General features: G+C 49.7%; 1 long non-coding RNA gene across 1 annotated transcript; it reads right to left on the bottom strand.

Moving 5' to 3' along the window:
• Positions 1-18,851: 18,851 nt before the first annotated feature.
• LOC120388142 lies at positions 18,852-22,658 on the bottom strand. The gene is made up of 2 exons (XR_005590506.1): positions 22,191-22,658; positions 18,852-19,266 (listed from the first exon to the last, which is right to left on the bottom strand). It is a non-coding gene; the product is annotated as an uncharacterized LOC120388142 (long non-coding RNA).
• Between the last annotated feature and the right edge of the window lie 27 nt (positions 22,659-22,685).

The raw sequence follows: 22,685 nt of genomic DNA, 5'->3' as shown, positions 1-22,685 counted from the left end.
GCAGAACCGGGCAGCCCAGTGGCTGTTTGTAGCAATAGCTTCTCCACAAGAAGCAGCAGACAAGTCCGTATGCAAACCGGGTGTGCTTAATTGAGAGACTCCTACTGCAAAGCTGTAGCCTTCATATCTGATTTGTAGCTTAGATTTAGTATCCACAGGAACATCCGAAGCCACTCCTGAGTTCATGGAGCCAGCAGTTATGGTGCATCTTTCCCTGCACCTGGAAAACCGACGTGAATTAGGCTGTTTTGCCAAAGAAACTGTCCTCTGGCATTTGACCCAGTTAGGTGTGCTCAGCAGTCTGCACACAGGGAGACAGCCCATAAAAAATTCAGCACCAGTCAAGACTGAGAAGCATTTGCCCCAGTGCCTCTCCGTACTACCCCTGAATGAAGTTGTTTTCAGTCATTTCCTTTTGAAAGGAATAAAATCCATCATTCATGTTACATAAAACTAGACCCCAAGATTCCTGGTAGACCTATCCTGAGACTTATCGTCATGTCTCTCTTACCCCTTTCTCATTTATGCTCTTCTCCAAGGAACTTCTTCGAGAGATTCCTCTGTGCTTTGAGCCTTGACTATCTGGCCTACTGTCATTTGTAAATCTGTGGTGAATAAACAGGAGTAACGGCTAAGGATATCAGCAGCACATATTAAAGCACAGAAATCTAGATTCAGTAGTTAAGAATAAGGATCTGAGTTGAAACCTCTGCTCAGCCTTCTGGCAGGTGTTTTCACTGCCATATTTCTTGAAGCAGCGCAGAACCCATTCTGGTACATCAGAAGGTCTAACTGCCCTTGGACACAGCATATGCATCTCCTGTTAGTGTTACTTGATGTGCACTGAAATGAGGCCATGACATGTCAGTCATACTGTAGACATCGTATTAGAAACCTTTTGCAGCTGTCTTACAGGGCAGGACTCTTTAAAATGGTAAAATCATCTTGTCTGGTGTCATATTTCTGAAACGACCGCGATGCATATTGCAAAGCAGTCTGTGGCAGTGGGAAAACTGCCTTATGTGTTCTTGGATCTTAGATGCGACCTTGTGTGATGTGATGTTTTAAACCTCCAGATGTGGGAACACTGACCGGATTGTCGATGCTGAAACTGTTGCACTCCCTCTTCTGAACACAGGGGCGGCTCTATGTATTTTGCCGCCCCGAGCATGGCAGTCAGGTGGCTTTTGGCGGCGTGCCTGCGGGAGGTCCACTGGTAACGCGGATTTGGTGGCATGCCTGCGGGAGGTCCACTGGTCCCGTGCCTTTAGCGTACCTGCCGCTGAATTGCCGCTGAAACCACGGGACCGGCAGACCTCCTGCAGGTGCACCGCCGAAGGCAGCCTGACTGCCACCCTCACGGCGACCGGCAGGCCGCCTCCCACGGGTTGCTGCCCCAGGCACGCGCTTGGTGCACTGGTGCCTGGAGCCACCCCTGGAACTTTGGGTAGAGCTGGGATCTCTCATGCTTAGTGATGCTTCCTTCAGAAGCTGAATTTTCAGATGTGGGGGCCTAAAGTTAAGCACCTGAATCCATGCTGGGAACCTAATGTAAACATGGTCAGATTAGCTTCCATTGACTTGAGTGGAGGCCCTCTGAAAAGAGGGCACTCTTACTTAGCTGCTTCACTTCAGACACCTAAGTCTGAAAGCACTGGACGTTGAGCCCAGTCCTGAAAGGCACTGAATGCCTCCTCCAAGGTTCACACAATCCCTGACCTCCCCTTGAAGTCTGGAGTTAAGTGGGCCCAGCACCATCCAGGGTCATCCCCTCCTAGATCCTTCCCACACCTCATCACACTCTTCTACTCATGCTGCTTGTCGGTGTGGAAAGTAGAGATAATTCTGGAAAACGCCTTGATTTTAAACGGAAAGGACTTCATCAAAAGAACAAATCCAGTGGGGCACCAAGAGCTACCATGTAGGAACAGGGCCTGTGTCTCAGACTTCCATCAGATGGGCCCATTTCTGCCCTTTCAGTCAGAGTCTGAAAATGAGAACAGGAAAATAAATGGACTTATCTGAGCCTGCCAGGGTGCACTGTGCCATGGACAAATAGACTGTTACATTTTACCCTGGGGAAAAGGTTCTATGTAACACCGCCCTGGAGGGGCCACAGCCTGTATCAGCAGCCCTGATAATGCAGCAGCTTGGGGTTCAGCAAAGAAATCACACCCGCTGAAGCCTTCCATCTTTTATAACCAAGCAAATAGAGAGGATCCATGACACTGAACTTTCAGCTAACCGGCTACTCTTCTTCCGTGCTTAGAACTCCAACTGAATGGTAGTGTTACCTCTGCCCAAAGCCTGGTAGCAAAGAGATTTGCTCCTGATCCACCTCCTTTCTCACTGACCAATTGCCTCACGTGGATGGTTTTTAGGTACCAAAAGACTTGGAAAAACCATGTAACCTGCCTTTAGCTGAATGTTGACATCTCCTGTAAACCAGCACTTGGGTATTAAAGAGTTAATATATTTCATTTCTGTTTTATTAGAAAGGCTGGTATCGGGCCAGTACTTGCTTTGTTATCAAACCCTAGAGAACTATGATGTGTGTTTTACCGCATTTATGGATTTCTTGTAATACTCTTGGTTGAAATAAAGGGTTTCCTAATTTAGTCTGGGATTGTCCATGGTCAATTCCCTTCTCACTTCCAGAAAGGACCACTTTGCAGGGCGACGGGCCCAGACTTTTATCGCCCTCTCTCTTTCCTTTCCTCTCTTCACACATCTCTGCAATGAGATGCAGCTGGGGAGCCCCACCGCCCATGGAGAGAAAGAAGATAAGGAAATAGATGAGAATCCCACTGCCCAGAGGTTATTTATACAGAGGGCAAGTCCTTCAAAAGCAAGAGAGAGGGGCTCACTAGTGCCCTTTTAGGGGGTGGACCAACATGCAGCCTTGGGGGGATATTGGTACAACTGCTATCACCCTCCCCCACCAGAGCTCCAAACACTTCCTAAAGGCGAGGCTGTATCATCACCCCCGTTTTACAACAGACAGGGCCTGGCTTCCCCAAGGCCACACCAAGAGTTGTTGACAGAGCCGGATCCTGCCTCTTCTCCCCATCATGCTTAGGAGCCCCATCCCTCGGCACTCCATGGAAGGCACAGAGTGGGCTGCCAAGGTTGGTGCTACGTCATAAAACTGTCCAGGTGCTGCACACGTGGGGGCTGGTCCCGTGACAGGCTCAGCAGCCTCAGCTCGCTTTTGTAGTTCATGGGGATGGAGGGCAGTTGGGTAGGTCCCTGAAGAGGAATGTCTGGCCGTTGCCCATGTAGAACCAGGCTCTAGCATTGTCCTGAATAGTTACACCCTCAACCATGTCTTTCTTGCGATGTAGGCACTTAGGGTACGTCTACACTACCCGCCAGATTGGCGGGTAGCAATCGATGTATTGGGGATTGATTTATCGCTTGTAGTGTAGACGTGATAAATCGATCCCCGATCGCTCTCCTGTCAACTGCTGAACTCCAGCTCGGCAAGAGGCGGAAGCAAAGTCGACGGGGGAGCCACGGCACGCTGCGAGGATGCGAAGTAAGTAATTTTAATTCGATCTAAGATACGTTGACTTCAGCCACGCTATTCTTGTAGTTGAAGTTGCGTATCTTAGCTCGACACCCCCCCCCCCCACACACACACACACACACCAGGCTTTAGGTAAGTGATGGTTTGATTTGCCTGACTGCTCAGGCTTTCCTTTCACAGCTAATTTGCGCATATTGTCCCTTAGACGGGTCACTGCATACGGATCGGTGCAGGAAGAGGTTAGATCTGCCCCTGACTGTCTTGGTATCCAGCCCTGCCTTCCTGGGCGCCCATAAATCAATGGGTGAACAAGGTATGCAGGATTTGAGCCTGAGGGCAAAGTCTCACTGACAGTGGTCATGTGCTTGGGGGCAGGGATGGTGAAAGAGCTACTACTGGTGTTCCCTGTATTCTGGGGCCATGCAGGGGCCTGCCTGCTCTGTGGTATTAATTAAAAGAAGCCTCGGGGCTACTCACACTTGCTTCTCGTGATCCCTCCACTGTTCTCCCGTCACCCTCCACCTCCACCTGGGGCTAGGGGCAGAGTGGGTGTAACGCACTGGGCGGCAAACCCTTGAGCAAGTGAGCTTTAGCAGAGGGTTATTTCCACCCACTTTAAGGCCCCTCTCTGCTGCCAGAGCAGGGTAAAGCCCTTGAAGTATAGCTAGGTATTTACACTCTCCCATGTAAAAGGGAGATGCAAACAGCTGCTGGAATCTACTGTATTGAGGTAAATCTTACAGAGGGGACTAGCTGCGACTTTGCTTTTGAGTTAGAAATGGGCTCAAACGGGCATTAGTGGGGCGGACACTTCGTGCTGTGTATGTGCTACAGCTGCACCTAGGCAATTCCTCACGGCTGAAATCTTCAGCAGCTGCATTTGTACCCTCCGGCAACCCCACCCACTGCCTCGGCTTACACATGGGGCTGGGCGCTGAGGGGAGCAACCTCGGGACCTTTGAAAAATCAGTGCTGCACACAACGTACCTGACCCAAATCCACCAAAGCCAGGAACCAGAAAGCATCACCCACCAGTTCATGCCCCTTCATGGCTCCGCCCCCACGTACCCACCTTAGCCCACACATGGTAACTTTACCTCTACTCTTGGGAGACGCCAGCCTCCCCCTCCCCACCTTTACCAAACTACCCCTCCTACCACAGCCCACTGCTGCAGTCACAGCTAAGCGCTAGTAGAGTGCGTACCAATGGAACTAGCTCAGGGAGGGAATGTATATTCCCCCCCCCCGAAAGTTAAATTGGTATAACCCGTTCTGTGGGTGCCATTAGAGCACAATATCGCTTAGTCTTGTAGATTTAAGGAACTAAATCAGTGGTTTTAAAATATTTTAGGCTGTGTGCCCCATTCCAAATGTCATCTGCTGCGTGCCCCTCTCTGAGATAGGAAGAGGCGGCGTGGGGGAGAGACGCAGGGTTACGTCTCTGCCTTCTGTTTCACAACAGTTTTTAGAGATTTTAAAACGGGGGGGACATTCCCCTGCACGGGGGGTGTGGAGGAACATTCAGGAGGACGAGCAGCCCCATGCGGCAGGGCTTGGGGAAGGACCGCCACCATAGGTGCCAAAAAATTAGTGAGTGCTCTGCACCCACTGGCAGCCAAGCTCCCCTCACCCCCGCCCCACCTCCTCCTCCTCCTCCCCGCTGAAGCGCGCCGCGTCCCTGCTCCGTCTACCTCCCAGCATGTCCCACCCGGCGGCCACCAAACAGCTGTTTGCATGCTCCGGGAGGGGTGGGCAGGAGCGGGAACGTGGTGCGCTCAGGGGAAGAGGCAGGGCTGGGGCGGGGATTTGTGGAAGGAGTTGGAATGGGGCAGGGATGGGGTGGAGTTGGGGCAGGGACTTTGGGGAAGGAGTTGGAATAGGGGAGGGGCCAGGGGTGGTGGGGGGTCACCCACTGAATGGAGGGGAAGTCAGTGCCTATGACCAGTGATGAGCTGCCAAAATCTTAACAACCGGTTCCCTATAAAAAGTTCTGATTTAAGTGTGGGAAGCAGGGGAGGGGCCGGAGTGGGGGGAGACATACCCGTGGGGCCGGGGGCCCCTGCAGGGCCTGGGGCAAATTGCCCCACTTGCCCCCCGGCAACCCTAGAACTTGCAGCCCCCTCCCCCCCTTACCTTGCCAGCAGCTCAAGCAGGAGCTCAGGAGCAGCTGGCTCAGAGCTGCTGCTGCAGCTGGCTGGGGGCTGGGGGGGGGGAGGGGGGAGGGGCCTGGGGGGGGCAGGGGCCCAGGCGCCCCACCCCCCCCCCCCCCCCCAGAGCCCCCCCCCCCCCCTGGCAGCCCAGAGCAGAGCTGAGCAGCCTGCTGCTCTGGCTGCTGGCCATGCTGGGGGGGGGGGGGGGGGGGGGGGGGGGGGGAGACATCCTCGTGGCCACACCCCCCCCTCCCCTCTGGCCAGCCCTGGAGCTTGCAGCAGGACCCCCACACACCACACTGGGGGACTCTCAAAAAGCAGCAGCAGGACGACTCCAGCCAGCAGCTGCAGCTGCCAGCTGCGCGGGGGCTGGCCGCGCTGCAGCTGGAAGCGGGGGAGGGGCGGGGAGCCTCAGCCTCCCAGCTGGGACTCCTGGCAACAAACAGATGGTCCAGCCCCAGACCAGGTTGCCCCCCCCCCCTGCCCCTTTAACCAACGTTCTCCACGGAGGAGGTCTTATTTTAGCAACTGGTTATTAACTGTGGAAACTGCTGGCTGCTCACCACTGCACTGACCCCCCCCCCCCACCCCTCCCTCTCTCTCTCTCAGGACCACCCACCCTGCCTGGATTGGGGGTGGGGGAATGCAACAAAAAATTGTAACCGAGGCGGGGGGGAGGGAGGCTCAGCTTAAAAAGTTTGAAAACAGCCGCCTAGCAGTGTTGTTCGCCCCTGCCCCAGATATTCCTCTGCACTCCCATAGGGGGCAGGCCCCACAATTTAACCCCCCCACACACACTAAGCTATGCCAATAGAAACACCCTTATGTGTGTCTAGCAGTGTCTACAGTAGGGGCTGCATAGTTATAACTGTATAAGTTTCTAACTAAGCCCTGGTCTACACTACGAGTTAGGTCGAATTTAGCAGCGTTAGATTGATTTAACCCTGCGCCCGTCCACACAACGAAGCCATTTTTGTCGACTTAAAGGGGTCTTAAAATCGATTTCTGTACTTCTCCCCGATGAGGGGATTAGTGCTGAAATCGACATCGCTGGGTCGAATTTTGGGGGTAGTGTGGATGCAATTCGGCGGTATTGGTCTCCGGAAGCTATCTCAGAGTGCCCCATTGTGACCGCTCTGGACAGCGCTCTCAACTCAGATGCACTGGCCAGGTAGACAGGCAAAGCCCTGTGAACTTTTGAATTTTATTTCCTGGTTGGCCAGCGTGGTGAGCTGATCAGCACAGGTGACCATGCAGGGTCATCAGCAGAGGTGACCATGGAGTCCCAGAATCGCAAAAGAGCCCCAGCATGGACCGAACGGGAGGTACTGGATCTGATCGCTGTATGGGGAGATGAATCTGTGCTATCAGAACTCCGTTCCAAAAGATGAAATACCCAAATATTTGAAAAAAGTCTCCAAGGGTATGAAGAACAGAGGCTATAACAGGGACCCGCAGCAGTGCCGTGTGAGAGCTGAGGCAAGCCTACCAAAGAGCCAGAGAGGCAAATGGCCGCTAAGGGTCAGACCCCCAGACATGCCACTTCTATGATGAGCTGCATGCCATTCTAGGGGGTGCTCCTACAACTACCCAACCCTTGTATGTGGACTTCTGAAAGGGAGTCTCATGCAACAGGGATGAGGATTTTGGGGACGAGGAAGATGAGGAGGAGGAGGAGAAGGTTGAAAATAGTGCACAGCAGGCAAGCGAAGAAACCATTCTCCACAACAGCCAGGAACTGTTTATCACCCTGGAGACATTACCCTCCCAACCCGGGCTCCCGGACCTTGAAGGTGGAGAAGGAACCTTTGGTGAGTGTACCTTTGTAAATATAATACATGGTTTAAAAGCAAGCGTGTTTAATGATTAATTTGCCCTGAAGACTTGGGATATATTTGCGGCCTGTAAAGCTACTGGAATGCAGTCAAGCAACTTCCATTCTTTATCTCTCTGTGTTATCCTCAGGAGAGTGATATCGTTCATGGTCACCTGGTTGAAATAGGGGAATTTTATTAAGGGGACATTCAGAGGTGGCCGTTCCTGCTTGGCTGTGTGCCTGTGGCTGAAAAGAAATCATCCCTGCTGTTAGTCACGTGGTGGGGGAGGGGTGAAGCGATCATCCCAGAGAATTGGGTGTGTGTGTGTGGGTGGGGGGTAGCTGGGTTTGTGCTGAAGGATAACCAGAAAACCGCAGCCACTCCTTTTAAATGGCCAACTCCTTTTAAATGGTCAACCCAACTCTCCCTTTTTTTCCTCCCGCAGTTGCAAATGTTTCAGCGCTCCCCCTATCATCTCCGTCTCAGAGGCTAGCGCAGATAAGGTGGTGAAAAAAATACACTTGCAATGAAATGTTCTCTGAGCTCATGCAGTCCTCCCGCACTGAAAGAGCCCAGGAGAATACGTGGAGGCAGACAATGTCAGAGTCCAGGAAAGCACAAAATGAACGCAAGGACAGGAGGGACACACGAGAGGATAAATGGCTGGAGCAAGAGGAGAGGTGGCGGCAGCGTGATGAGAGGAGGCAGGATGCAATGCTGAGGCTACTGGAGGATCAAACTGATATACTCCGGCGTACGGCTGAGGTGCAGGAAAGTCAGCAGGAGCACAGACCGCCGCTGCAGCCCCTCTATAACCAACCGTCGTCCTCCCCAAGTTCCATAGCCTCCTCACTCAGATGCCCAAGAACGTGGGGGGGGGGCCTCCAGGAACTCAACCACTCCACCCCAGAGGACTGCCCAAGCAACAGAAGGCTGGCATTCAATAAGTTTTGAAGTGCAGTGTGGCCTTGTCCTTCCCTTCTTCCCTCCTCCACCACCCCTCCCGGGTTACCTTGGCAGTTATCCCCCTATTTCTGTGACTAATTAATAAAGAATGCAGGAATTTGAAACAATAATGACTTTATTGCCTCTGCAAGCGGTGATCCAAGGGGGGAGGGGAGGGCAGTTGGCTTACAGGGAAGCAGAGTGAACCAAGGGGCGGGTTTTCATCAAGGAGAAACAGAACTTTCACACCGTAGCCTGGCTAGTCATGAAACTGGTTTTCAAAGCTTTTCTGATGTGCAGCGCGCCCTGCTGTGCTCTTCTAACCGCCCTGGGGTCAGGCTGTGCGTAATCGGCGGCCAGGCGATTTGCCTCAACCTCCCACCCCGCCATAAACATCTCCCCCTTACTCTCACAGATATTGTGGAGCACACAGCAAGCAGTAATAATGATGGGAATATTGGTTTTGCTGAGGTCTAACCGAGTCAGTAAACTGCGCCAGCGCGCTTTTAAGCATCCAAATGCACATTCTACCAACATTCTGCACTTGCTCAGCCTATAGTTGAACAGTTCCTGATTACTGTCCCGGGTGCCTGTGTATGGCTTCATGAGCCATGGCATTAATGGGTAGGCTGGGTCCCTAAGGATAACTATAGGCATTTCAACATCCCCAACGGTTATTTTCTGGTCTGGAAAGTAAGTCCCTTGCTGCAGCCGTTCACACAGACCAGAGTTCCCGAAGACGCGAGCGTCATGTACCTTTCCCAGCCATCCCACATTGATGTTGGTGAAACGTCCCTTGTGATCCACCAATGCTTGCAGCACCATTGAAAAGTACTCCTTTCGGTTTCTGTACTGGCTGCCTTGGTGGTCCGGTCCCAAGATAGGGATATGGGTTCCGTCTATCGCCCCGCCACAGTTAGGGAATCCCATTGCAGCAAAGCCATCCACTATGACCTGCACATTTCCCAGAGTCACTACCCTTGATAGCAACAGCTCAGTGATTGTGTTGGCTACTTGGATCACAGCAGCCCCCACAGTAGATTTGCCCACTCCAAATTGATTCTCGACTAACCGGTAGCTGTCCGGCATTGCAAGCTTCCACGGGGCTATCGCCACTCGCTTATGAACTGTGAGGGCTGCTCTCATCTTGGTGTTCTTGTGCTTCAGGGCAGGGGAAAGCAAGTCACAAAGTTCCATGAAAGTGGCCTTACGCATGCAAAAGTTGCGCAGCCACTGGGAATCGTCCCATACCTACAACACTATGTGGTCCCACCAGTCTGTGCTTGTTTCCTGGGCCCAGAATTGGCGTTCCATGGCATGAACCTGCCCCATTAACACCATGATGCTTTGAGAGAAGTCTGTGTCCATGTCCTCATCACTCTTGTCACCGCACTGCTGTCGCCTCCTCGCCTGCTTTTGCAGGTTCTGGGGCTGTTTACAGTGCTCATAACTGCTGCGGTGATCTGAGCGGGCTCCATGCTTGCCGTGGTATGGTGTCTGCACGAGAGCAGAGTGGCAGTGGAAGCGTGACGATGGTTTGCAGCCTTACTGCACTGTCTGCTGCCAACAGCACCCAGGACAGAACAGCAGCGGCTGAGCCGAGTGGGCGTCTGTGCAGAAAAAAGGTGTGAAGCGATTTTTCTGCCGTTGCTGTCACAGAGGGAGGGACGACTGACAACATGTACCCAGAACCGCCCACGACAATGTTTTGGCCCATCAGGCATTGGGAGCTCAACCCAGAATTCCAATGGGTGGCGGAGACTGCGGGAACTGTGGGATAGCTACCCACAGTGCACTGCTCCGAGAGTCGACGCTGGCCCTGGTACTGTGGACGCACTCCACTGACTTAATGCGCTTAGTGGGGACACACACAATTGACTGTATAACATCGCTTCCTAAAAAATCGACTTCTATAAATTTGACCTAATTTTGTAGTGTAGACATACCCATAGTTGCAGTGGCACAAAGCCTGGGTAGCCCAGCTGTGCGGTGTTAGAAAGCAGTCATTTGGCAACAGGGGGAGGGGTAAGAGTTAAGCTTGTTGTCTGTAGTGTACAGTGGCCGTGGGGAGGGTACAGTGTATGGCTGTGAGTGGAGGAGACAGCATGGGGTGGTGATGGATTAATTTTTCATTTCCTGGCTTTGGTGGGTGTCTCTCAGTTGAGTTGTGTTTTACGTTGCCTCCCAGTGCAGTGTTTCCTTGTCAACGAGTGGGATTGTGCTCTCGCTGCTCCTTCCCCACTCCAGTGCTGGACAGGGCCCCACAAAAGTGAGACAAGCCAGGCACACAGCTCCAACCCCTGCTCCAACCCCTGTCTCTCTGGGCCTGGATAGCCTTGCCTGAACCAGGCCTACCTAGGAGAGGCATCCCGGCTTGCCTGGGCTGCATCAGGACTAGAACGGGAATACAGGACCTAGTACAAATAGGGGAGACCTTCACAGCTAAGTATCTAGCATCTCTTGGGGGGTGATGGGGTCAGGCCTAGCCTAAGGGTTGATTATCACCAGGTGTAAGATTCCCCCTACCCAAGGTTCAACATCTGTGGGGAGGGTTGGGGGCTATAGTGGTGTGATGCAGTAGGGAGCGGGGTGGATTGACCTGGGAATGTCATCTAGTTTTACTAGGCCTGTCTGCATGGGGGGATGGGAGAGCAGGGGATGACTTTAGGTGAGGGACGGTACCTGAGCCAGGAAGGGGGGTGGGGCGAGGACAAAGGGAGAGGGGGAGAGAGCCTGCTGGAGGGGTTTTTGGTTTCAGTTTTGGGCTAGCTGGGAAGAGGCAGGGAACCCCCAAGTCTGGGATCTAAGCTCCTTGCCTCCCTGAGGAACCTGGCTGAGGAGTCCTGGTTGTACCTACAAGCCCTGCTTGGGACTGTGTTCCTGTTGCCTAATAACCCTTCTGTTTTACTGGCTGGCTGAGAGTCAGGGTGAATCACAGGAAGTGGTGGGGGTGCAGGGCCCTGACTCCCCCACACTCCGTGACAAGTGGTCATTGCATGCTCCTTACAGCCATGTCTCTGGATGCATTTGGGTGCCTCATCCAGCATGCGATTGATGAGCCAGGCAAACACATTCCTTGTGTAAGGACAATTCTGTGCACTTCACAACGGTTAGCAGCGAGCAGAGGAACTAAGCCTTGAAATCACAGGGCTTCTGTTTCTGTCCGCTTTCCCCTAGGCCCCAGAGTGCTGTGTAAGGGAGCCTCTCCCCACCACTTACATTTCTTGGGTTTCTCATCTCTCGCCCCCCCTCCCCCAAATGCTGCTGAAAATTGGGGTTGGAGCTGCTTGGGAGCTGGGGCAGGCTCCTGAACAGAGGGACCATCCTGCAAAATTCAGCCACATCCTCCCCTCCCTGGGCTCTGCCACTCCTCACGGCTGGAATCGCATGTTAATCCGAAAGCTATTGAAATCTCTGTGCCAGAGAGGGATTTGCTGAAATCGCCACCTTCCTATATTTTATCTGTAAACCCTGCGCTGGTGATGCTTCCCAGCTAGAATCATCCCAGGCTGGGATGGGGTGCGGATAATAGCAGCCATTGCATGAAACAAGTTACGTAGGCAGGGCTGGTGCCACAACTCAAGGTAACCTGCACCAGGTGCCCATTCTGTTTGCTCCCAAAGGCAGAGGGCTTTTGCCATCATGGGGGGGTGGGGTGGGGTTGGAGTGTGTGTGTGTGGGGGCACAGGCTGCCTGGTGGATGTGGGGAGGGATAGCAGCCACTTGGGTGGCATAGGAAGTGAAGGAGAAGCCAAGGGAAAGGAGGTGGGAAGAGATTAGCACATTCACTGCGTGGGTATGCGGAGGTCAGTGATCACTCAGAGGGTAGCGAGCCTCCCAGTGAGTCACCCGCTGCTCCCGCCAGCACAGTGACCTAAATGAGAGACCCTGCAGGAGTGCTGCCAACTACTGATTTCCTGGCTGTATTTAATGCTGCCACACGACTTTCCTCGCCAGTCACAGGCAGCCAGCCAGGCTCCGCAGGGCTTAATCTGGGAGCTGTGCAGGGTTCACAGCAGAGTGTTATACAGCTGCAGGCTTCCTGTACACCCTCCTAATTTACACCACCTGACTCCGCTCCGCCCCGCCCCGGAGAGAAATCCACCTTAGCCAAGGCGAGGTACCGTGCAGCTGAACAGGGGATGTGTATGTGTGGGAGTAACAGGCCTGGGCCAAGGTGCTGCATCCCTGTTGAAACCCACATCTTTCCTGCCCCCCCGGGCCAGCCTTGAGCAAGAGGTGCCGTCCACCTGTAGCCTTCAGCAGGGCGAGCAGCTGGTGAGGCAACATCTGGTGGCAGCCCCACACCAGCAATGGGAGATGGCTGAGTTACCTGTGTCCCTGCTCCCTCCCAGCCGGGCCCTCAGCCGTGTTCCCTGTAAGCTGCACACTGAGTGGCCGCCCAGGCGTGAGTGAAGTGCTGCCCAGAGCCGCTCACATCCAGCAGGCCTGTATTCAGGTGTGCCCCTCTCTCTCTCCCACTGCTTTGCAGCCCTGCTGCTCCTGAGACCCTCCTGCGGGCTGGTCAGAGCGTAGGATAGGAGGGGGCTGATGGGGTGTCCCCCTCCCCCGTACACCAGCAGGGAAGACAGGACAGCCCAGCTCAGGACTCTGGGCACTGCAGGAGAGGGTCTGGGGTCTGACCGCCGGTCTGGGCGGTGAGTGCCTTTACCCCAGAGACGTCCCCAGCGCAGTCACGCGCAGTCACGCGCAGTCACGCGCAGTCACACACACACACACACACACACACACACACACACACACACACACACACACACACACAGCCTGTCTCCCTACACACATACAGTCTGAGTGTAGAGACGTCTGTGTGTGTCTATACACATGGAGTCTGTATCTCCGCACACATACACAGTCTTTCACACACACCTCCCAACACATACTTGTGTTATTGTTGTTACTTCTTGGTACTTCCTGCAATGCACATATAGTCTCTGTAATTGTATTCTTTCAAAGTGTGTTATTTTGACTGGTCTGTGCATTTCATAATTTTTATTTCTCTTACATTTAAATTTAGTTATTTGAGTAGTGAGTTTTAAAATGCCTAACTTGGCCTGGCTGGAGTAATTATCCCTGTTGGTGACTTTTAAAAATATATATTATATCTAGGTTTTTTGTTTCTACTGGTGACGCACATCCGCATAGTCCCTTGGTGCACATAACAAAATGTATTCTGTACATGGATGGAAAAAATAGAGGGACCATTGGTGCAGACATAGCCTAAACATCATGGCCTGAAGGGACAATAGATTTATGGCTTATTACAACAATCTATAAACCACTTAAAGCCTCCCCCCACCCCCGCCCTTTCTCCTCCCATGACTTCACCTGGAATGGTCCCCTGAAATATGTAACTACTCACGCTAAACAGTGTGTTCCACCTTGTATTTAGCTGTGACACTGTTAGTACCTTTCCCAGCCCTGAAGAAAAGCCTGTGTGGCTCGAAAGCTCATCTCTGTCAACTGCAGATATCACCTCACCCACCTTGTCTGCCCTTCCTGCAGGTCCATCACTGCTTTAGGATTTTGTCTGCAAAATCCAGGGCTCCTGATGGGCTTCCGTGTTCCCTGGTGCACGCTGCCAGCTGCAGAGAACTCACCCCTCAGATACTGCCACTGTGTTTCACTCCCAATGAGCGAGGCTGAATGCATGTTACGCTGGACATGTGTGGAACTTTATTAATCCCTGTGCACTGCTCTGTCCAGGTGGCTGCACGGCTTCCCGCCCAATTCCTCACATTCCCTGCCTGCCTGGTGTCCTGCCCATGCCAATACCAATCCCTCCAGGGAGCATGGGCCCTCTGACTCCAGGTCCCCTGCTCATGATACAGTGTCCACATGTTAAAAAGAATGTTAAAAAATTGTTATGGGGCCAGAAAAAAGCCACAAGAGCAACTGGCAGGCTGAAGAACTGGACTTGCTGGCTAAGTTCCCTCTAAGCTGCGCGGCCGCCCAGCAATCAAAGACCGTGCCCTTCCCCGGACTGCTGTTCTGCTCCTGCCCTCTGCCTTGGGGTGAGCCCCTGGGAGTCTCCTGCCTGCTGTGAAGAGCAGAGTGGGGGCAGGGGAGGGAAGCTGATGTCAGGGTATCCCCCTCCCCCACCCACGTAGCCCATCTCTGTAGGAGAGGGAGGGGGGAAAGGAACACAACAGGGCTCAGGACTGTGATGTGGGACGGAGCTCGCCGGTGGCTGCTGCTGTGTCTGAACAAGCAGGCTTCAGCCTGGTGAGTGCCCATCTACTTAAAAGGGCAGTGCACTTAAGGAGGAATGTGTGCGATTGTGTCTCTCACACACACACACATACACACACCACACACTCTGTGTCTCTCTCTCTCGCACACACAGCATGCTGTGTGTATTGCTCTCTCTCACACTCACGCCCCACCGTTTGATTCTCTCACACACATACCACACAGTGTCATACCCACCCCCAACAGACCGTGTGTCTCTCACACTCACCCACCAGTCTCTTTCAAACTGTTTCTTACACACAACAGTATTTTTACACACACCCCCACACCCACCCCCCCTCTCTCTCGCTCTCCCCCACCCCCAGTTAATACAAACTCAAGATGTTGAGACCATATCAGGAATCAAAGGATATGAAATGCCTGTACCTGAATGCAAATGAGGAATTGGAATTGTACATTTATGAGCATAAATTGGATCTGGTTGATATTATTAAAATCAGGTGGGATAAGGCCCATAGGTGGATTGTTACAATCAGTGGTTATAACCTATTTAGGAAGGATAAAGTGGGCAGAAAGGGAGGGTGAGTGACACTCTATCAAAAATGGCATTACTTGTTTCTGAGTCTCTGACACCCCACAGGAAAATGACCTTGAATGCTTATGGATCAGTGTCCTAACAGAGAAAGCACAAGATGGGGTATTACTTGGTGCCTGCTACAACTCACTAAATCTCACTAGGGAACAAGATGGCTGGCTCCTTATGCACCTAGCTAGTTGGAAGGGACCTCAGGAGGTCATCTAGTGCCACCCCCTGCTCAAAGAAGGACCAATCCCCAGACAGATTTTTGCCCCAGATCCCTAAGTGGCCCCCCTCAAGGATTGAACTCACAACCCTCGGTTTAGCAGGCTAATGCTCAAACCACCCCAAGAGGGAGGGATTTTTTTAAGAAAAAAAGCAGCCTGCTCATGAGGCACTCCAATTGGCGTGACACATGCAGGATGTCTCATACCGCCAGTATTAAAAAGGCCTTGCAATTTCTCAACATGATAGATGATGGTGTTGCATCCAACATGGAGGAATTCATTAGACCTGGTCTTAACAAATCAAGAGGAACTGATCATAGAACTAAAAATTAATGGTAGCTTAGGTACAAGCGATTATGACTATCACCTTTATAATGTGTATGCAGAATAAAGTACAGACCAGTAAAATAGAGAGAGAGAGAGAGAGAGAGAGAGAGAGTGTTGGTACTTTTAAGTGACCAATTTCCCAAAGCTGGAAACTGTTATGAGCCAAATCATCTGGAGGACGAATTTCATCAGCTAAATGTGAATGCTAAATGGGACTCAAGAAGCCACAAGCAAGGCTGCACTGATTAAAAACCCATCTGGTTTAGAGGGGAAATGAAGGCAACTACAAAAAATAAATATATAACAAAAAGCAGAAAGGGGACGTTGCTAGCAATGAATATAAATCAGAACTTAGGAACTGTAAAAAATTGATACGGGAAGCAAAGGGACACAAGGAGACATCTATGGCCAAGAGAATGAAAAACAAGAAGGAGCTTTTTGAAATATATTAGGAACAAAAAAAAATCCTGACAATGGTATTTGTTCATTAGTAGATGGAAATGGTAAAATTATCAATAATAATTCAGAAAAGACAGCGGGTGTTCAATAAATATTTCTGTTCCGTATTTAGGGGGAAACACATGATACAGTCTCATCATATGGTGATAACCCTACTTCCATTCTGCCACAACCTCAGGATAGAAGCTACTAAATTCAAACATTCTTAAATCAGCAGGGCCAGATAATTTGGATCCAAGAGTTTTAAAAGCGCTGGCTGCAGAGCTCACTGGGGAAGTTCCTGAAGACTGGAGGAACGATAAAGTTGTGCCAATATTAAAAAAGGGTAAATGGGATCACCTGAGTCATAAGCCTGTCAGCCTGATAATGGTCCTATAGAAAATTAATAGAATGGCTGATATGGAACTCGATTAATAACGAATTAAAGCAGGGTAATAAAATCAATGCAAAGCAACAGGAGTTTATGGCAAACAGAGCCTATGAAACTAATGTGCTACCTTTTTTGATGAGCTTACAAGCTTGGTTGATAAAGGTAATAGTGTTGACATAATAGACTTAGACTTCTGTAAGGCATTTGACATGGTATTGCACAACAATGTGACTAAAAAAACTAGAAAGATATTCTTAACGTTGCACACATTAAATGGATTAAAAATTGGCTAATAGATAGGTCTCAAAATGTAATTATAAACAGAGAATCATCATCTAGTGCAGGGGTAGGCAACCTATGGCACGTGTGCCGAAGGCAGCACGCAAGTTGATTTTCAGTGGCGCTCACACTGCCCAGGTCTGGGGGGAGGAGGGAGCGCTGCATTTTAATTTAATTTTAAATGAAGCTTCTTAAACATTTTAAAAATCTTATTTACTTTACATACAATAGTTTAGTTATATAATATAGACTTATAGAAAGCGACCTTCTAAAAATGTTAAAATGTATGACTGGCATATGAAACCTTAAATTACAGTGAATAAATGAAGACTTGGCACAGCACTGCTGATCTAGTGGGTGTGTTTCTAGCGGGGGTATCACAGGGATTTGCTCTTGGCATAGGCCCTATGCTATTTAATATTTTTATCAATGATCTGGAAAAAAAACATAAAATCATCACTAATAAAATGTGATGACACAAAAATCAGGGGAATGGTAAATAATAACGAGGACAGGTCACTAATTCAGAGTGATCCGGGTAGGCTGGCAAACTGGGCACAGAAAACGTGTTTTAATATGGTTAAATGTAAATGCATACATCTGAGAACAAAGAATGTCGGACATATTTACTGGATGGGTGATTCTATCCTGGGAGGCAGTTATCTGAAAAAGATTTGAGTCAAGGCAGATAATCAGCTGACCAGAAGTTCCTAGTGCAACACTGTGGCTAAAACAGCTAATGCAATCCTTGGAGCCGTAACCAGGGGACTGAGGCTATGGCTACACTTGCACTTCAAAGCGCTGCCGCGGCAGCGCTTTGAAGCGCTAAGTGTAGTCAAAGCGCCAGCGCTGGGAGAGCTCTCTCCCAGCGCTGTCCGTACTCCACCTCCCTGTGGGGAATAACGTACAGCGCTGGGAGCCGCGCTCCCAGCGCTGGGGCTCTGACCACACTGGCGCTTTGCAGCGCCGCAATTTGCAGTGCTGGAGAGGGTGTGTTTTCACACCCTGCTGCAGCGCTGCAAATTTGCAAGTGTAGCCATGGCCTCAGATAAGAGTAGAGAAGTTTTTTTACCTCTGTATTTGACACTACTATGAGCGCTGTGGCCAATTCTGGGGCCCACCATTCAAAGAGGATATCGACAAATTGGAGAGGGTTCAGAGAAGAGCCATGAGAATAAGAATTAAGAAACATATGAGAGACTCAAGGGGCTCAATCTATTTAGCTTCAAGTGAAAGTTAAGGGGTGATTTGATCACAGTCTATAAATAGGTACACAGGGAACAAGTATTTAATACTGGGTTCCTCAATCTAGCAGAGAAAGGTGTCACACAATCCAATGCCCAGAAGTTGAGGCTAGAAAAATTAATGCTGGAAATAAGGCATAACTTTAAAATGGTGAAAGTAATTAACCATTTGGACAATTTATCAAAGGTCATGGCAGAGTCTACATCACTGACAATTTTTCAATCAAGATTGGATGTTTTCCTAAAAGGAATTGAGGGGAAGTCCTGTGCTATACCGGAGGTCACACTACGTGATCACAACGGTCCCCTCTGCCTTTGGAATCTATTAAAATACAAGTAGCTGACTATGTGTATGTAGCGAGGCCTGGCGGGTTGGTTTCTTCAAAGTTATTCCTGTGTAACAAGCCACAGGTACATCATCAAAGACACATTTTCAGATGAGATTTTAAGAGAGATGTTGCAGAGAGACAAGATGGCTATTCTTCCTGGCAGGTTCAGAAGTGAAGGCTGTGGCAGGGATAGAGGTCAGATTGTGAGGAAGGGCCGAGAGGAGACACACAGTGGAGGAGTTATATCAGGGTGACTGGCACAAGACTATGGAGGAGGCGTAAGCAGAGGTCTTTTCTGGACTGGCTCTGGGATGAATGGGGATCCTGTGGAGCTGTTTGTGGATAGGTGTGACACGTTCTTTGCGTTCTCTAAATACTGACACACGAGTGAGAAGAATAACTAGTTTATTGTTCAGCTAGAATTCATAGCTGCACCATCAAGTCTATCATTTTCTTCAAAACAACATGGCACGTCCTGCCCTAACAACCCCCACTGCCTTCAGGGGGATTGGATAGCGTAGGATTCAGGGCAGAATTTTGCCCTCCATCAATAATTCTTAAAGACCATCTTCAAATTCTCATAGGCCTGTTAACATTCTAAGAGTCATCTATTAACTCTAGTATTTATATCACTCTCTCGTCCCTCTTTTAAACAATGCCTTAATGTCTCTCAATGTATACAATATACATTTCAACATCACATACACAGAAAACAGCTATTTCTTACGTTCTGCTTCTCCAAGCAGAAGAGGCAACTCGCAATTCAATCTCCAGCAAGCGTTTACCTCTTTATACAATTATTTCTGTAAAGAAATATGACATTTTTATTTAGTTTCTGTAGTGGTTTAAGAGCTTCTTAATATATTATCTTCTTCAGATTAATTAACCTCTCCGTTTTTCTCTGTTCTATCCCACAAGTTCTAATGGTTCATTTGCACCAGATGTCGTATCTGTGATCTCAGGATATGTTTATTAAATCAAAGGGCGGCAAACGCATTATACACTTGCTACGATTTTGGAGCTCTCTCTGCTTTTCCTATGCCTCTCTAATCACCAGTTTGTGGTGTAGGCACAAGGATATGCACGGTGCTGCCAAAGCTGATATGATGGAAGAGTGTGCTCTTCTTAAAAATCAAAGTAACTCTGTTTAATTTTCTGGTTCTCTTTAATCTTATTCTCTCTTCATTTTGAGTCTTGTTTAGCTTTTTTCTTGCTGGGAAAGTTAATTTTCATTCATCTTCTCAACAGCTGCGTTGGTGACTCTCCATCGTCTACTAATGGATGGAGCTGATCCAAAGGATTGGTAGCTTCTTGATCCACTTCTTCACTATCTGTACTAAGCTCTTCTTTAGCCCATTTGATCTAAAATGGTTAGGAGTTGAAATCATATGCTTCAAATCTACATCAACTGAAAGCTGCTTAATTTCTGTGAGGGGAACATTCTGTTCTAATAGCACTGAACACTTCGGCCGCACATTCTTAAAGGTATTTTGCTATTTCTCCACCCGCTGTTGCAAAGTGTAGAACTATATTCACAAAGGGATACAGGCTCATAAATTCAACATTTTAGGCATCTCAGACATTCAATAAAATCACCACTAAGTTGCTACCTAAGCCTAAATCCCCCTAAGCACCTACTTTCTACCAGTTTTGAAGGTTTGCTCTGCCTAATTTGAAGCAAGGGCTTAAACCCAGGTTTCCTAGCTGACTGGAGAATGCCCTAACCACCAAGCTATTCTGGGGGGGATCCTTCTCCTGTTGGAGTGACTCCAGTTTGTGTATCTACCAGAGCAGGGATCTGAACTTGCTGCTTCTACAGCTTAGGCAAGTGCCCTAACCATCAGGCTATTCAGCCTCTCTCGTGCTTCCTCTTGCCCCAGAAATATTTATTTAATACCAAATGGAACAGGTTCAACAGCAGAGACAGAAAGAGCCACCCCAGAATACCCAATAGCCTGGTGGGCTGGGCACTCGCTTGGGAGATGGGAGACCTTGAGTCAAATCCCCACTCCAAACCAGGCAGGGGTTTGAAAACAGGTCTCCTACCTCCCAGGCATGTGCCATAACTACAGCCCTGCAAATCTATGGGTATCCGCTTTATATCCATGGACCATTTCTGTGGATAGCAGTGCGGATGTGGATACAAATTTTGTATCTGCGCAGGGCTCTGATGGTAAGATCTGGGCAGGCAGCTGAGAGGAACCACCCATCCCCCGCCCAGGGCAAGTGGAGCGTCCACTGCAGCTCCCCACAGCTGAGACTCTCTCCTACCTCTTGGTCAGATCCTTAAGGCACAGGTCAATGGGAGTGCCCTTGTGGATCTGGGTCCTAACCCCTGCCCTTTCCTCTGCATTTCACTCCTGGCTGGCTTTGGTGGCTCTCTGCTCAGCTTGCTGGCTTCTGAGAATCAGGCACCTAACTCTCCCCATACAATGCTTGGGGGGCCTGGATGCATCACCCAGGGCTGTGAATTCCACTGGGTGGCAGGGCAGTGGGGAATTAGGTGTTGAAAACACTTAAGTCCTCTTTGTGAATCTACCCCAAGTGACTTAGGGTATGTCTACACTACGAAATTAAATCGATTTTATAGAAGTCGATTTTTAGATATCGATTTTATACAATCGATTGTGTATATTCCCCACTAAGCACATTAAGTCGTCGCAGTGCGTCCTCTCTACCGTGGCCAGCATCGGCTTACGGAGCTAATTCACACTCTCAAAAGTGACAAAACACTTAAGACCCAGATCCTATTGAAATCAATGACTTTCAATGATTTAGGCTGCTAAGTCACTTTTGAAAATGGGACTTAGCCATCTAAGGCCTGGGCTACACTAGCAGGGGGGTTCGAACTAAGATACCCAACTTCAGCTACGCTATTCGCGTAGCTAAAGTCGAAGTATCTTAGTTCGACTTACCTGGCCATCCTCACGGCGGCGAGTCGGCTACCGCGGCTCCCCCATCGACGCCGCTTATTCTTCCTGCCGAGGTGGAGTACGGGCGTTGATTAGCAGATAGATTTATCGCGTCTAGACAAGATAAATCGATCCCCGATACATCGAACACTACCCGCCAATCCGGCGGGTAGTATAGACATATCCCAAGTCACTTAAGCCCAGATTTTTTAAGGGAGTTAGGTGCTTAACTGCCAGTGGAAGTTAGACACCCTAACTACCCTTAAAATCTGGACCTTAGGCCTTGCAATGCTGAATGGAACACTGCCTAAATACCTTTAAAAATCTGGGTCTTTATCTGGAATTCCATGTCTTACAAAGATACTTTCAGATGTCCACATTTCAGGGTGCAAAGAGCAAGGATCAGGAACAAACTTCACTTGTTCTTTGCCACATGAGTCTGTGATGTCCACTGGTATAGCTGGCCTGAGTCAAGCAATTCAGATCCAGATTCGAATCTCTGCAAAACTTCAAAACCCTGCACTGGAATACCCTGGGGTTTGGCCCATCTCTGACCATTTGATAGTCTCTGTAGTATCAGACAGGGAATCATGGGGCTGTAGATTGTATCTCAAGTAGCACAAACAGCTTGTTCACATTTGAGAAGCCTCTGGGTTTATTTCTTTTACATACGATTCCCAAATAGCCTCCCTGTAGCAGTCACGGGTAAAGTCACTGGAGTATAATAGTTTTATGTCTATGAACAATCATGCCATTCGCTGCTGTACATTTATATCTGTAACCTCCATAGTCTCTTGCTGACGGCTGTGCCTTACCTTCGGCCATCCTTTCATAATTGTTTCATTCAGCGTTTTCCCTCTTTGTGACCTTTCACTTGTAAGCTTGGTGATCCCTTCTCACAGCATCTCCAACTCTTGCTTCCTCAGCTTCTTTCTCTAACGCAGCAAGTATAGATAGGGTATCAGCCGGCAACACTTCATTACTATGACACAGCTTTCTCTCACATCTGTAGCTTTATCATCAGACGTTGCATTCTTATAGAACAGGTAATCTGGTATTAGAGACCTGGGTCCGTTTCAGCCTCTGCTCTCCGGTCAAAATTTCTCTTAGCACTTAAGCAATATCCCTAACAGCTGTTTGTATTTGTGCATCTCGTTTCTGCATCTCTGTGAGCTGAATGCATAAACTGTAAGCTGTCAGCTTTCTTCCCACTACTGCAAAATGACTTCACCTAAATCAAATTGTGAGGCACCTATTAAGATTTTCATAGGCCTTCCACTTGTACAGGAGCCAGTGTTAAAGTTCTATAC

The sequence above is a fragment of the Mauremys reevesii genome, linkage group 22 (assembly GCF_016161935.1).
Source record: "Mauremys reevesii isolate NIE-2019 linkage group 22, ASM1616193v1, whole genome shotgun sequence".
NCBI lineage: Eukaryota > Metazoa > Chordata > Testudines > Geoemydidae > Mauremys > Mauremys reevesii.
Note: the sequence above shows the minus strand (reverse complement) of the source record. Positions and strands in the feature narration are given on the sequence as shown.